This window comes from Saccopteryx leptura, chromosome 4 (assembly GCF_036850995.1).
Source record: "Saccopteryx leptura isolate mSacLep1 chromosome 4, mSacLep1_pri_phased_curated, whole genome shotgun sequence".
Taxonomy (NCBI): Eukaryota; Metazoa; Chordata; class Mammalia; order Chiroptera; family Emballonuridae; genus Saccopteryx; species Saccopteryx leptura.
Genome location: NC_089506.1, coordinates 159,740,329 through 159,750,176, shown reverse-complemented (window position 1 = coordinate 159,750,176; position 9,848 = coordinate 159,740,329). Strand labels below are relative to the sequence as shown.

General features: G+C 37.1%; 1 pseudogene; it reads left to right on the top strand.

Annotated features, from left to right (window-relative positions):
* The first annotated feature begins 1,254 nt into the window (after positions 1-1,254).
* LOC136403336 (heterogeneous nuclear ribonucleoprotein A1-like) lies at positions 1,255-9,848 on the top strand (annotated as a pseudogene).

The following is a 9,848-nucleotide window of genomic DNA, read 5'->3' as shown; positions in this document are numbered from 1 at the left end:
TGGCCAGGGCTCAATTCCCTATTTAAATCAGGCCATTTTGCTGACTTGCCCCTCACGGCCTTCTTCTGCCATGGCATTTTCAGTAGGATTTCTTCTTCCCATAGTCAGTCTTGGATTGATTTCTCAGTTGGAGGAGGACCAAACTTATGTTCAGCAGCCCGATTTTCATTCACCTTGCAAACTGGATCACTTTTAACTTGAATTCAGCACTCTATGAAAATCGTTTCTGAGCCATTTCTGGGAAGAACTTGGCAAAACATAACCTACCATAATATACCGGTAACAAGTGTGAAACAATGAGCACAAAGACAACAAGTGTGGAAGAGCGGGTGATGCAAGTAAAAGAAATATATAACCATTGTATAAGACGCACCCAGTTTTTAAATCCCAAATTTTTCAAAAAAGGGTGCATCTTATACATGGGGAATACAATATTTGTTTCTTTTCTTTTTCTTATTGTGGTAAAAAGAAATAAAAAAAATATCATATAAAGATTTACATTTTCCATTTTTAAGTGTATAGGTCAGTGACATTAAATACATTCACATTACTGTGAAACCATTGTCACCCTGCATTTCAAGAACTTTTTCATCTCCCCAAACTGAAACACTAATAGAAAATTAAGTATGAAAATAAACATTAATTCAAAATGATAAATCACAAATATTATAATAAAAAACAAGCTAACAAATATCACAAATATTTTCTTTTGGTAAATGATTTTTGCTTCTATATGGATACTTTTCTCTTGATACATATGACTTTTGGTACATTCAATAATACTGAATAAATAGTAAAAGAAATCTTAAATTAAGAAATACAAAAGAGCCTGACCAGGTGGTGGCACAGTGGATAGTGCGTCAGACTGGGACATGTAGGACCCAGGTTCGAGACCCCAAGGTTGCCAGCTTCAGCGTGGGCTCATCTGAGCTCACCAGCTTGGACCCAAGTTCGCTGGCTTGAACAAGGGGTTACTCAGTCTGCTGAAGGCCCACGGTCAAGGCACATATGAGAAAGCAATCAGTGAACCAAATAAGGTGTCACAACGAAAAACTAACGATTGATGCTTCTGGTCTCTCTTCTGGTCTGTCTGTCTGTCCCTGTCTATCCCTCTCTCTGACTCTCTCTCTGTCTCCATAAAAAAAATACAAAAGAGTAAGTGAAATATACTCAAAATTGATATATATTTGTTAGATCACTCCTACATGATGGTGGACTCTACTAAATGTTGAAGTTTCCCCACCCCCAGTTGTCATGTCTAAGTCAGAGTCTCCCAAAGAGCTGGAATAGCTGCAGAAGCTCTTTTATTTTTTTTTCCCTTTTTTATTTTTTTAATAAATTTTTATTAATGATAATGGGATGACATTAATAAATCAGGGTACATATATTCAAAGAAAACATATCTAGGTTATTTTGTCATTAAATTATGTTGCATATCCCTTGCCCAAAGTCAGATTGTCCTCCGCCTCCCTCTATCCAGTTCTCTGTGCCCCTCCCCCTCCCCCTAACTCTCTCCCTCCCTCCCTCCCATGTCCTCCCTCCCCTCACCCCTGGTAACCACCACACTCTTGTCCATGTCTCTTAGTCTCGTTTTTATGTTCCACCAATGTATGGAATCATGTAGTTCTTGTTTTTTTCTGATTTACTTATTTCACTCCGTATAATGTTATCAAGATCCCACCATTTTGCTGTAAACGATCCGATGTCATCATTTCTTATGGCTGAGTAGTATTCCATAGTGTATATGTGCCACATCTTCTTTATCCAGTCTTCTATTGAAGGGCTTTTTGGTTGTTTCCATGTCTTGGCCACTGTGAACAGTGCTGCAATGAACATGGGGCTACATGTGTCTGTACGTATCAATGTTTCTGAGGTTTTGGGGTATATTCCCAGTAGAGGGATTGCTGGGTCATAAGGTAGTTCTATTTGCAGTTTTTTGAGGAACCACCATACTTTCCTCCATAATGGTTGTACTACTTTACAGTCCCACCAACAGTGGATGAGAGTTCCCTTTTCTCCGCAGCCTCTCCAACATTTGCTATTACCCGTCTTGTTGATAATAGCTAATCTAACAGGGGTGAGGTGGTATCTCATTGTAGTTTTGATTTGCATTTCTCTAATAACTAATGAAGCTGAGCATCTTTTCATATATCTGTTGGCCATTTGTATCTCTTCCTGGGAGAAGTGTCTGTTCATGTCCTCTTCCCATTTTTTTATTGGATTGTTTGTTTGTTTGTTGTTGAGTTTTATGAGTTCTTTGTAAATTTTGGATATTAGGCCCTTATCTGAGCTGTTGTTTGAAAATATTTCCCATTTAGTTGGCTGTCTGTTTATTTTGATATCAGTTTCTCTTGCTGAGCAAAAACTTCTTAGTCTGATGTAGTCCCATTCATTTATCTTTGCCTTAACTTCTCTTGCCATTGGAGTCAAGTTCATAAATTGTTCTTTAAAACCCAGGTCCATGATTTTAGTACCTATGTCTTCTTCTATGTACTTTATTGTTTCAGGTCTTATATTTAGGTCTTTGATCCATTTTGAATTAATTTTAGTACACGGGGACAGGCTGTAGTCGAGTTTCATTCTTTTGCATGTGGCTTTCCAGTTTTCCCAACACCATTTGTTGAAGAGGCTTTCTTTTCTCCATTGTGTGTTGTTGGCCCCTTTATCAAAGATTATTTGACCATATATATGTGGTTTTATTTCTGGGCTTTCTATTCTGTTCCATTGGTCTGAGTGTCTATTTTTTTGCCAATACCATGTTGTTTTGATTATCGTGGCCCTATAATATAGTTTAAAGTCTGCCTGACCTGTGGTGGCGCAGTGGATAAAGCATCAACCTGAAATGCTGAGGTCGCCGGTTCAAAACCCTGGGCTTGCCTGGTCAAGGCACATATGGGAGTTGATGCTTCCTGCTCCTCCCTCCCCCTTCTCTCTCTCTCTCTCATTCTCTCTCTTCTCTAAAAATTAATAAAAGTAAAAAAATAAATTTAAAAAATATATATATAGTTTAAAGTCAGGTATTGTAATGCCCCCAGCTTCATTCTTTTTCCTTAGGATTGTTTTGGCTATTCGGGGTTTTTTATAGTTCCATATAAATCTGATGATTTTTTGTTCCATTTCTTTAAAAAATCTCATAGGAATTTTAATGGGAATTGCATTAAATTTATATATTGCTTTGGGTAATATGGCCATTTTAATTATATTTATTCTTCCTTTCCAAGAACAAGGAATATTTTTCCATCTCATTGTGTCTTTTTCTATTTCTCTTAATAATGCCTTGTAGTTTTCATTATATAGGTCCTTTACATTCTTTGTTATGTTTATTCCTAGGTATTTTATTTTTTTTGTTGCAATCGTGAAGGGGATTATTTTTTTGAGTTCGTTTTCTAATATTTCATTGTTGGCATATAGAAAGGCTATGGACTTTTGTATGTTAATTTTGTATCCTGTGACCTTACTCTATTGGTTTATTGTTTCTAATAATCTTTTTGTGGAGTCCTTCGGGTTTTCGATGTATAGTATCATATCATCAGCAAAAAGTGATACCTTTACTTCTTCTTTTCCGATGTGGATGCCTTTTATTTCTTTGTCTTGTCTGATTGCTCTGGCCAGAACTTCTAGCACCACGTTAAATAAGAGTGGAGAGAGTGGACAACCCTGTCTTGTTCCTGATTTAAGGTAGAAAGTCCTCAGTTTTATGCCGTTTAATATGATGTTGGCTGATGGTTTATCATATATGGCCTTTATCATGTTGAGATATTTTCCTTCTATACCCACTTTGTTGAGAGTCTTAAACATAAAATTGTGTTGTATTTTATCAAAAGCCTTTTCTGCATCTATTGATAAGATCATGTGGTTTTTGTTCTTTGTTTGGTTGATATGGTGTATTACGTTAACCGTTTTGCGTATGTTGAACCATCCTTGAGATTCTAGGATGAATCCCACTTGATCATGATGTATTATTTTTTTAATATGTTGTTGTATTCGGTTTGCCAGTATTTTGTTTAGTATTTTAGCATCTGTATTCATTAGAGATATTGGTCTGTAGTTTTCTTTCTTTGTGCCATCCTTGCCAGGTTTTGGTATGAGGGTTATGTTGGCCTCATAAAATGTGTTTGGAAGTATTGCTTCTTCTTCAATTTTTTGGAAGACTTTGAGTAGAATAGGAACCAAGTCTTCTTTGAATGTTTGATAGAATTCACTAGTATAACCATCTGGGCCTGGACTTTTATTTTTGGGGAGGTTTTTAATAGTTTTTTCTATTTCCTCTCTGCTGATTGGTCTGTTTAGGCTTTCCGCTTCTTCATGACTCAGTCTAGGAAGGTTGTATTGTTCTAGGAATTTATCCATTTCTTCTAGATTGTTGTATTTGGTGGCATATAATTTTTCATAGTATTCTACAATAATTCTTTGTATATCTATGATGTCTGTGGTGATCTCTCCTCTTTCATTTTGGATTTTATTTATTTGAGTCCTGTGCCTTTTTTCCTTGGTGAGTCTTGCCAAGGGTTTGTCAATTTTGTTGATCTTTTCAAAGAACCAGCTCCTTGTTTTATTGATTTTTTCTATAGTTTTTCTGTTCTCTATTTCATTTATTTCTGCTCTGATTTTTATTATCTCCTTTCTTCGGCTGGTTTTGGGTTGTCTTTGTTCTTCTTTTTCTAGTTCCTTAAGGTGTGAAGTTAAGTAGTTTACTTCGGCTCTCTCTTGTTTGTTCATATAGGCCTGAAGTGATATGAACTTTCCTCTTATTACTGCTTTTGCTGCATCCCAGAGATTCTGATATGTCGTATTTTCATTTTCATTTGTCTGTATATATCTTTTGATCTCTGCACTTATTTCTTCTTTGACTCATTCATTTTTTAGAAGTATGTTGTTTAGTTTCCACATTTTTGTGGGTTTTTCCCCCTCTTTTTTGCAGTTGAATTCTAGTTTCAAGGCTTTATGATCAGAAAATATGCTTGGTACAATTTCAATTTTTCTAAATTTGCTGATATTGTCTTTGTGGCCCAACATATGGTCAATTCTTGAGAATGTTCCATGTACACTAGAGAAAAATGTATACTCTGTCGCTTTGGGATGAAGTGTCCTGTAGATGTCTATCATATCCAGGTGTTCTAGTATTTCGTTTAAGGCCACTATATCTTTATTGATTCTCTGTTTGGATGACCGATCTAGAGCCGTCAGCGGTGTATTGAGGTCTCCAAGTATGATTGTATTTTTGTTAGTTTTTGTTTTAAGGTCAATAAGTAGCTGTCTTATATATTTTGATGCTCCTTGGTTTGGTGCATATATATTAAGGATTGTTATGTCTTCTTGATTCAACTTCCCCTTAATCATTATGAAATGACCATTTTTGTCTCTGAGTACTTTTCCTGTCTTGTAGTCAGCATTATTAGATATGAGTATTGCTACACCTGCTTTTTTTTGGGTGTTGTTTGCTTGGAGTATTGTTTTCCAGCCTTTCACTTTGAATTTGTTTTTATCCTTGTTGCTTAGATGTGTTTCTTGTAGGCAGCATATAGTTGGATTTTCTTTTTTAATCCATTCTGCTACTCTGTGTCTTTTTATTGGTAAATTTAATCCATTTACATTTAGTGTAATTATTGACACTTGTGGGTTCCCTACTGCCATTTTATAAATTGCTTTCTGTTAGTTTTGTATCTTGTTTGATTCTTCTCTTTTGTTTTTCTATCATTTGTTTTTGTTTGTTTGTGTTCCATACTTCTTTCCTCTGTTGCTACCTTTTTTAAGTCAAGTGTTTTTGTGGTGGTTTTTTCAAGGGTGGTTACCATTAAGTAATGAAAAGGGTACCTACCATATTCATTGTAGTACCCTATCTTATGAGTATTTCTGCACTTCATCGTCCTTTGCTACTGTTAATCTCCATCCTTTCCCCCCTTTTTTTCCTTTGTTGTCACAGTTTAAGTTTGGTTTTATTGTGTTCTTGGTGGAGCTGTTACTTGTGGTGTTGTTTTCTTTTGTTCTTTGAATCTGGTTGGAAAACCCCCTTTAGTATTTCCTGGAGTGGGGGCTTTCTGATGATAAATTCTCTCATCTTTTCTGTATTTGTGAATGTTTTTATATCTCCTTCGTACTTGAAGGATAGCTTTGATGGGTATAGTATTCTTGGCTGAAAGTTCCTCTCTTTCAGGGATTTAAATATTGGGGTCCACTCTCTTCTAGCTTGTAGAGTTTCTGCTGAGAAATCTGATGATAATCTAATAGGCCTTCCTTTATATGTTGTACTCTTCTTTTCCCTGGCTGCCTTGAGAATTTTTTCTTTGTCATTGGTTTGTGTCATCTTTATTATGATGTGCCTTGGAGTGGGTTTGTTGGGGTTAAGAAAACTCGGTGTTCTGTTTGCTTCTTGAATTTGAGGCTTTAGTTCTTTCCACAGGCTTGGGAAGTTCTCGTCTATTATTTGTTTGAGTATATTCTCCATTCCATTTTCTTTCTCTTCTCCCTCTGATATACCTATTATTCTTATGTTATTCTTTTTGATGGAGTCAGATAATTCTTGTAGGGGTATCTCATTTTTTAAAATTTTTGAGTCTCTTTCTTCTTCTCTCTGTTGTGCCTCAAGTTGTTTGTCTTCTATTTCACTAATCCTATCTTCTATCTGGGCTGTTCTGTTAGCTAAGCTTGTTACCTCATTTTTCAGCTCGTGAATTGAGTTTTTCATTTCTGTTTGATTTGTTTTTATAGTTTCAATTTCCTTGGTAATATATTCTTTGTGTTCATTGAGTTGTTTTCTGATCTCCCTAAATTGCCTTTCTGTGTTTTCTTGTATATCTCTGAGTATTTTTAAGATTTCTATTTTAAATTCTCTGTCATTTAGCTCCAAGGCTTCCAATATGTTAAGTCTTTTCTCCATAGATTTTTCCACATCTATTTGTGTTACCTCTCTTTCTTTTGTATCCATAATATTCGATTTCCTCTTTCTTATTGGCATCTGAGGGTGGTCTTGTTGATAGCACACAGGCACACTCCCTCCGCGGCTTGAATGAACGTCTCTGCGGTAATTAGCTTCCTCCACACCCTCGTCTCTCAGATTCAAGTGATAACAGTCCTTTCGCTTTCAGTTTGTGTGGAACTCCGGAATGCTTCGAGGATAAATTTTTCTGTTTCTAGTTGATAAATTTGTTGTGATTTTGGGGAGATCTGTCGGACGCGCTGCTCACGGCGCCATTTCCGTGACATCACTCTGCAGAAGCTCTTTATTGGAGATTTGAACTTTGAAACAACTGATGGGCATCTGAGGAGCCATTCTGAGCAGTGGGGAATGCTCACAAACTGTGTGGTGATGAGAGATCCCAACACCAAGTGCTCCAGGGGTTTTGGGTTTGTCACATATGCCTCTGTGGGAGAGGTGAATGCAGTTGTAAATGCAAGGCCACGTGATGCAGACAGAAGAGTTGTGGAACCGAGGAAGGGTGTCTCAAGAGAAGAGTCACAAAGACTTGGTGCTCACTTAACTGTGGAAAAGACTTTTGTCAGTGTATTAAGGACACTGAAGAACATCACTTAAGAGGTTATTTTGAACAGCATGGGAAAATTGAAGTGATTGAAATCATGACTGACCGAGGAAGTGACAATAAAAAGAGGCTTTGCTTTTGAAACCTTTCATGACCATGACTCTGTAGACAAAACTGTCATTCAGAAATACCATGGATAGAGCATCAGACTGGGATGTGGAGGACCCTGGTTCAAAACCCCAAGATCTCCAGTTTGAGGGCAGGCTCATCTGGTTTGAGCAGGGCTCATCAGCTTCAGCCCAAGGTTGCTGGCTTGAGCAAGGGGTCACTTGGTCTTCTGTAGCCCCCCAGTCAAGGCACATATGAGAAAGCAATCAATGAATAACTAAGATGCCACAACAAAGAATTGATGCTTTTCATCTCTCTCCCTTCCTCTCTGTCCTTATATGTTCTTCTCTCTGTCTCTCTCTGTCCCTGTCAAAAAAAAAATACCATACTAATAATGGCCACACTGTGAAGTAAGAAAAGACCTATATAAGCAAGAGATGCCTAGTGCTTCATCCATCCAAACAGTTCGCAGTGGTTCTGGAAACTTCAGAGGTGGTCGTGAAGGTGGTTTTAATGGGAATGACAACTTCAGTCATGGAGGAAACTTTAGTGGTTGAGGTGGCTTTGGTGGCAGCCATTGTGGTGGTTGGTATGATGGCAGTAGGGATGGCTATAATTAAGGTGACAAATCATCCTCCTTTAGGGAGGACAGTCCTCCTTTTATAAGTTCTGTCCTCCCTCAAAATGTGTCCTCCTACATGTCCTCTTTTTTGATATTGGAAGGCTTATCTGTATATGTCCATATTTGATCAATGCAGAATTGATCCATTGCGTGTGATGTGATGTATTTGTATTTGACTTGACAATTAGTCAAGGATTAGTACAGTGCAGCAAGATGTGATTATGAGGCACATGCACTTCACATGGGAGACCTTGAGATAGCGCACGATATACCGAATGCACAAATGGCTTTGTGTACTTCTTACTGAAACATGACATGGCACATATGACATTGTAGACTCACGATTATTTCTTTCTCAGTGAATATTCAATCACAGGTAAGCACAATTCACATAATATTCAATATAAAGGATGTTGAATGAATGAGTTGTATTTTTTGTTGTTTTTTTTCACTCTTATTGTTAAAGATGGCCTTTGCTCTTATGTGGTGATGCTCTCACGTGATACAGCTAATTGCCTTTCATGCTTGGGAAGGGGCTTGGTTGTGCTAATGTGTGCTGGGGGAGGGCTTTTCCACTGAAAAGTTTTAAAAGGAGGAGCTAGGAGACCATTTTGGGGAGGAGACCACACTGTGGTAGGGAGGAGAAGCCCATGTTGTAGCAGGGCAGGGAGGCCACATGGAGGAGGTAGCCAAAATGGTGGAATGCTGAAGGAGAAGCCAGTTTGTGCAGGTGAAGGATATGGGGAACAGAGGTGAATAAGACTGGTGAGGGCATTTGATTCTAGAAAAAAATCAGAAAGAGTAGGTTTTGGTGCCCAGTGTGTTTGTTTTTTACTCATTGGCCGGTACGAGTCTAGAATAAAGAAAAATGGACCACCAGTTCTTGGCTCTGTTGATTCCTTACTATCTTTCTGAATTAAATGTGAACCTGGGTTGGCCAGGTGGCTGTGATGGTGGCCACAGCTACTGGCCATACAAAGGATATTTCTCATTCAGCTATTTCCAATATATTGTTACAAGATGATACATTGACAAAAAATATTCATTCAATGGAAAAGTGCTCATTTAGATAATATTATCTAAATAATAATATTATCAATAAGTATCAAAAAGTATCAATATTTCTACTTTTTTCTTATAATTATTATTAAAATTTAATAGGCATGTAAGTATAATTATAATATAAAATATTATAAATGTTTTATTATGCATTTATCATATTATAGTGTATTATTGTTGTGATAAATACAATGTTTCTTTTAGTTACAATATTGTTTTCTTTCATTTATTTTTATCCTCCTTTTCATTGTAAAAAAGTTGGTCACCTTACTATAATGGATTGGTAATGATAGAAGCAATTTTGGAGGTGACAAAACTACAATTATGACAATAAAACTTCAAAATGTGGACCCAGGAAAGGAGGAAACTTTGGAGACAGAAGCTCTAGACCGTATAGTGGTGGAGACCAATACTTTGCTAAACCATGAAACCAAGGTGGCCATGGCAGTTTCTGCAGCAGCAGTAGTGTTGATAGTGGCAGAGGTTTTAATTACTTCCAGGAAACAAAACTTAGCAGGAGAGAGAGCCAGAGAAATGAAAGGGAAGCTGCAGGTTACAACAGATTTATGAACTCAGCCTAA